Raw genomic sequence first — 6829 nt, 5'->3', positions numbered from 1 at the left:
AGGAACTCCTGGTACTGTAAGTACTTGCAAATGGCACTTACAATTTGCGGTTACTCGTAGTGTGTAGCAATTTGTGGTTACTTGGAGAAGAAAACCTCCACATAATTTACCCTATTGCTGTGCTATCCATATAAAAAATTACCATGCTTTGATTAGCTTGTAAAAAACAGCAAATCTTTGCTCTCAGGGTGGAAGCTGGGAACTCCACGTCTCCAGGACTGTGAAGGATTTGGAATGTCTCTTGCTCTGAGCATCTGCCATAAAATCTCCTGACTAAGCCCCCTAACTCAATGTTTACTGCCATTTATAGTCTGCCTGCAGTTGCCATAAGCTGAAGGGTGTCTATTCTGGTTTCCTACTGTTTTCTTCAAGAAAAAAAGGGATGTAAATAATACAAATAAATATTTATTTCTTCCACCCCTCACTGAAATAAAACTGAAGTGTCCCTAATGGAAGAGCTGGCCCCAGGGTCAGTGCAGCATTTGGGATAATGCTTGACCTCTCTTCTATTATTTTTGCATCTTTTATTAACACTCTGGTGTATTTTTCTGACTTTCTCATGGGGCTGATGTTGTGCCAGTAGTAAGGCTATATATGACCCATTCAAAAGCAGTTTTCCAGCTCTGCCCACTGCTGGTATCCATCTGCAGTGGGTTTTCAGATGTGCTGCTGTCCTAAAAGCTCAGCCACTCAGAAATCTCTGCCCCAAGACCTGCAACTGTGAAAGTGTGAATTTATTCCCTGACCCTGAAAGTGCAATTAAAACCTTACATGCACAATTGGAGTTTTTCTTCCTCCATTCTCTGGAGTTCTTTTACCAGAGGGGAAAGCAAAGTAAATACAAAATACGTGCTGAAAGGCCTTCTACATTACTGAGTCATACCCTGAGCAATAGCACAAAAAATATGGCATGATATGGCTTCATGCCTATGCAACAGCAGCTTTTACAGCATTTTGTTGAGTCCACAAGACACGTTTGTCCATCTTCCAGCTCTGCAGGCTTCTGATCTTGAAATTCAAGCTGCAATCCCCTCGACTTCTTGTCACGATAACTTCCCACTAGCCAAACCGTGTCTTGCATCGCATTTATGCAAGCACACATTCTTCAGATTCTGTTTCTGGTTAATCTTTTTCATTCCTTGTCTTGCAGAGGCAGTCTGGAGAGACAGGATTATGGTCTTGGATTTAGAACATATTGATACGTGATGCAGAACAGAAATCCATTAACTCACAATGCAGAACAGCAGAACACATGGAAACGATGCAGAGCAGAACTCATTGTTCCTTAATGGATGTGGCTTTGCAGTATTCACAAGGGGCACAAATAAGAATAAATATCTTCTTCAGGAAGAAAAAAGTATTATGACTTCTAATATCAGCAGGAATACATGATTTTTACAGATCTGTTTGCTAGAGCACAAGGGCAGCTCTTGTTACATGTTAGAGTCACAGTCACATGTAATTTAGAGGCTAAGATTGGGTGGTCCAAAGAATGGGATGGCAATAACGAAGTTTGCTCATCTCATCATACACTTCTATAATGCCAAATAACCTTTATTCTGTTGAGTTTCCCAGGGGACCCATTAAAAGCATGATGATGATCACGCAGAAATTGCAAAATTCATGTCTCAAAGGTAGTTTTCCTGGAAGCGTTTCCTTCCAGGCAGCAGGTTGGTCTGTGCGATATTGGGATTTTTTTTGATCTGCAGGATGTTGCTCCTCAAAACCCAGAGATTATTCTGGTCTGGGCACAGCAAGTTTCACTTGCTGGCTCTTTGAAGGCAAGGGACATTGCACAGCATTTTAAGTGTAGGTTTCCTCCATCCTCTGGCTTTTGCAGATCCCAGGATCACAGAATGGGTCAGGCAGGAAAAGACTTTTGAAAGGCATCTTGTCCAGCCTTGCTGCTGAAGGAGCCTGCCTTCACTGACTGCCGACTTCCACCAATGACGCCCTTATACCTGTGAGGGTAGATTCTGCAGCTTTTTGTCAAGGGACATACCTATTCCTCAGTGTCACAGAGTAGTCTGTCAGGAAAATGGGGTGTTTCTGCAGCTTTTTGTCAAGGGACATACCTATTCCTCAGTGTCACAGAGTAGTCTGTCAGGAAAATGGGGTGTTGGATGTGCTGAGTGTAACCTTGCTGACTGTCCCCTTGCAGTTGGCAGCCCCACAAAAAGTGCGACATGGTCTTACTCTTCATCACTCAGCATCTGAAATCTCTTGACATGACCAAGGTTTTTGTAGGCTCAGTTTACTTGTTGGAGTCATCCCTTGAAGGTGACGCGTTTGAAGTGTGACTAGTACTGAAGTATCACTGTGCAAAACTCATGCAATCTCCCTTTTCCCTGGTTTGCAGCCTAACTTAATAATGGAGAGAGAGGAGAGACTGGTCAGTGCAGGTCTGTGGCCTGCAGTGTCCCTCAGGCAAGGCAGGCTGAACTCTCCTGTTGGAGAAGGTGCCTGTTGGTGCAGTGCAGGGCCATCCTGAGAAGGGGAGAGAGGAGGACAGGAGGTGACAGAAGGCAGGTAGCACTCCTGTGCCTTTTGGTCGTTTCCATCTTCCAGCCTCACCTTGGAGGACAAAGGGACGCAAGGAGAGGGACACGACAGTTGGGGCAATAACTGGGGTAGCAAGCTTTTAACATTCCCCAAACTTTTCCCCAGCCCTTCAATCGCTTCATGTATGGGACGAAAAATAGGATAAAATTTCCTGACCCAGAAGTCTCCCTCACACTGTAAACCACATTTTTTTCTCCCAACACCATCCTGGAAACTAACTGACAAAACTGATTCCCGTGAAACCCCCAGAAAGTGCTTAAAAACCCAGCGAACGAGTCTTCAAATTCCCCTTCGAAAACTTAACATTTCCATTAACAAGGGTGCAACAAGCGTGGATGTAAACTTCCCGCTTCAAGACAGTGAGTTTAGAGCCCCTCTCGCTTTCAAACCCCCCCTGGAGATTAAAATGGGAAAATGCCCTGCACCACAAATGACCCACCACACCAGTAGGTCAACTGAACAGTCTAGTCTGCCAGTGCAGCTGGTCCTCAAGCTTCTCAACCACAGGAAGAATTGTCTGTCACCCGCTTCGGGATTTCCCCCAGAAAATCAGGGTCATCCATCAGGGAACTGGAGCTCTGAACACGGCTTAATTTCCAGCGGCTATAGCCGCTGGAGACGCTTTCAGGGAAACTGAGGCACGGGGCCCTGTTCGGGCTTGTTGCAGTGTGGATCAGTGGTGACTCGCTGCAGCCTCCCAAAAGCATCTCCCAGAAGAAGGGGTCCAGGCAGACGTACAGCAATCACACACCCTCACACACCACAGGTAACTTGCTGACAACAGGAAGGGCCTCCATTATAGAAATCCAGAGGGCTTTATTGCGGCCGCACCGCACGAGACCAGAGGCAAAAGGCACCAACAGTTAGAGGGGCCCAGCCTTATATGTGATAGAAGGGGGTGGAGCTAACAGTAACAACCAATCACTGAGAGGTGTGGGTGGGAGAAGGGTGTTCATTGACCAGTAGGGACGCAGGAGGGTAAACGGACATGGGTACAAACCAATGGGGTTACAAAGAACAGAGAAACTGCTGGAAACCTGACCATATAAGGTCATGCAAGGGGAAGTAACGGCCAATGGGCCAACAGGGGGGTGTGGTCCTGGGTTTGACTGACAGCCTGTCAGTTAAACAGGGGATCCATAGGAGAGGTTGAGGTCGTGGGGATATCCTTCCAAGGCATAGCCCCAGAAATGCCCCTAGCGGGCCCACAGGCCTCGACAGTCTGTGAAAGCCAATTAATTTATGGGCAGCATAGTTAAAGAAGTGTTAAGGAAGGGGAAACAAAGCTGAATCAAGAAACTGGGGGGAGAAAGAGCAGTCCTGAAAGCGGTATGTGATTTTGACCTTGCAAAAGTATGAATGTTGACAAGAGAGAGAAGAAGCTTGGGGGCTGTGAAGAGCTGGGTGGCTCTAAATGGCTGAGTTCATAACAGAGACATCTTGGAGAGGCAGCAAACACAGAAGGAATGCAGTGAGCAGACAAGTATGAAAAAATGAAGGAAAAAGGGTGAGAGAACTAGGAAAAGGGAGCAGCATGAACGCTAAAGAGAGAAATTAAGAGGCTCAGTGGGTGAAATTAAAAGTGATAAGGCAGTACTGAGAGTGACCAGATGAAAAGGACTGATGAAATAGAAAAACTGGTAAATCCAAGCTGCACATTTAGGGTGTCATTTAAGTATTCTACTGGTTTATCATATGCACTATTATCATATTGTTCTAAGAAAAGTTAGAAACTTGGAATTTTTTCTTGGTATTTCTGAAGATTTTCTTTTGGCACCCAACCTTTGTCACACTCCAACGACAAACAAAGCCTCTTACCACTTAACTGCACATATTTATCATCAAGCCCTCTTTTAAAGTCCCCTGTGTTTCCCATATTGTTATAAAAGCTAGAATTTGAAGCTGGAGCCCACAGTACTGCCGGTATAAAACATAACAGGGTGTGACCAGAGATTTTTGGCTCTTCCTGAATCCAGTGGAAGATTTACTGCTGACGTCAATGGGAGGAGAATTGGGCCCATGGTAAGAACTACAGTAGTAAAAACAATGCATTTGACTTATTTAGCTGTATCTCTGCTTGCCAGTGGCCCTTTGGGCGCTGCATCTAAATGAGGACAAAACAATAAAAGAGATTAAAATGTCTCTGATTCCAGCAGATTTAGAACAGGCAAACAGTGAATAATCAAAGTATGTGGCGGTGCAAACTGTGTCATCACACTGTTTATGGCATCCCACACTCCCATGAAACCACTGCTTGCTTAGGGTTTTGCTAGCACACCAGTCAGCACAAAAAGGTGGGTATTGATAAAAGAGAATATTTTTAGGCTTGCAAATCAGCCAGAGTCAGTCAAATTCTTGGCCCCAGCCGTGTGCTGCTGAGCAGTGTCAGATGCTCATGCATACACAAATTGACATTTACAAGGCACACTGTGCCTAGTGCCAAGTTCAGAAATAAATTGCCTCTTTTCGTAGGTTCACCATAGCCTCCTAAGTACACTAGAGCCTCCTAAGATTCATTTATTGTTTGCTACTGGAGGGATTGGAATGCTCCTGGGCAGAGAATGAAAATGCATTCAGGGTAGCATAAGGGAAACTGCATAAAATGAAGTGCAATAACTGCAAAGCTGTAGTTTCATGGAGTAATGTTTTGGGTGCACTGCTTGTAGAGGATTAGGTTTGATTGTAATTAACAGCAGCGTGGGCTTCATAATTAACTCCATGTGAATACTGCTGGAAACCAACTAAAATAAATACCAGCAGCACTTACCTGGGGAGTACAGAGTAGGCCAGGTCCGACTCCTAAGGTTTTGCTTGTAAAGAATTCAGCCCTGGGAGGATTTCCCTCAGCTTCACAGAGCTGCTGACTGCTGGTGGAGCTCTCCAAGAACACAAAGTATTTTGGTGCTGGAGGAAGCTGAAGATCCTCATTTTGCCCCTTCATTTGTCTAGGCACAATGCGATATTGAGTTCTGCGAGTCCACCTGAGGAGAAATCCATGCACGTTTATAGGAAAAGAAAGAGGAGAACCTCACTTGTTTGGATGAGCCATTGATCAAAAATCCAATGTGCCTTCATTTGGCAGTCTGATACTTCTCAGGGTAGCTCAAAAGAAACGTAAAATTCTCTTGGGGAGTGCTGCACAACAATATGGGATATAGCAGCTCTGAGCTTACATCTCAGAGCCAGAAAAACCTTGTCTAAACCCCTTCCCGAAGTCCTGAGAGCCAGCAAAACCCACACCTAGCAGCCTTTGTCCTCCTCAGACTGTTTTGCCTCCTGGAGGAGGCGCAGACCCTGACTTTGCTGATGAGGCCAGTTCTCAATAGCATTGTCTTTCTGCAGATAATTATAGAATGGGTTTGGACAGCTAAGAATGATGATCTCTACCACATGGCGCTGTAACATTTAACAAGGGAGCCGACGAAGACAAAGCTTCACCACAGACCCCCCCAAATGAGGCAAGATGGTGCCTGTGGTGAGAGATTCTCTTCCCTGAGACAGTAACTGAAAACATTGCAAGAGAAGAAGGACAGAGGCCTTATTTGTAGTCATCTTTCTGAAAAAGAGCTACAAATACACAGCTTGTGTGGTTCTTCAGACCTGGGGCAGGCCTTGAGCTGTACTGGTGCCACCAGCAGCTGTCCTTTAGATGTGACGGTCTCTCCTTACTGAGGGAAGGTTTCTAGGGAGAAATGTGATCCTCTGTTGGGTAGTTCATATATGTGGGAGAAATCAGATAAGATTTAAGATACACAAGCCCCTTTGGGTGAGAAGGGTTTCAGCTGTGTGCCTATTTATTCCAGTTTTGTCAGTGGGTCTAATCTAAGGTGTTGTCACACCCTGAAAACCTTGATGTGCTTGCATCTGTAGTTTCCAGCAGCTTCAATAATGCTTCCAGGAGTATTTATCCTGTTTAAAACTGACCTATGCAGCTTCAAGCCCCGGTTTGAAGTGCTGTGAGCATCACCTTGTCTTGGCTTTAGCAGTGCTGGTGCTGCCAGCTGTGGCTGGGGTGGTTGCTCTGGGTTTTAAGAAAGTTCAGAGATCTCCAAACACTGCCCACTACCTCACAGCAGTGATAGGTGATCCTCTCAATCTTTAGAAAATGCTTGTGTTTTAAGGGCTTGTTACAAAGACAAATGGGAAATGAGAAATGGCATGAGCTACTGTTCTCTCATGTTCATGGCTGTGGGAAAAGAAGTGCTTTGGGATCAGAGAGCTAAGCTGGGAGAGCTCATGCAGGATGGTACCCCCTCACCCACACAGC

At 45.3% G+C, this 6829-nt stretch overlaps 1 long non-coding RNA gene across 1 annotated transcript; it reads right to left on the bottom strand.

The window, feature by feature from the left end:
- Nucleotides 1–2086: 2086 nt before the first annotated feature.
- LOC120749277 (uncharacterized) lies at nt 2087–6240 on the bottom strand. The gene is made up of 3 exons (XR_005699601.1): nt 6163–6240; nt 5330–5543; nt 2087–2487 (listed from the first exon to the last, which is right to left on the bottom strand). It is a non-coding gene; the product is annotated as an uncharacterized LOC120749277 (long non-coding RNA).
- Nucleotides 6241–6829: the final 589 nt, after the last annotated feature.

The sequence above is a fragment of the Hirundo rustica genome, chromosome 2 (assembly GCF_015227805.2).
Source record: "Hirundo rustica isolate bHirRus1 chromosome 2, bHirRus1.pri.v3, whole genome shotgun sequence".
NCBI lineage: Eukaryota > Metazoa > Chordata > Aves > Passeriformes > Hirundinidae > Hirundo > Hirundo rustica.
Note: the sequence above shows the minus strand (reverse complement) of the source record. Positions and strands in the feature narration are given on the sequence as shown.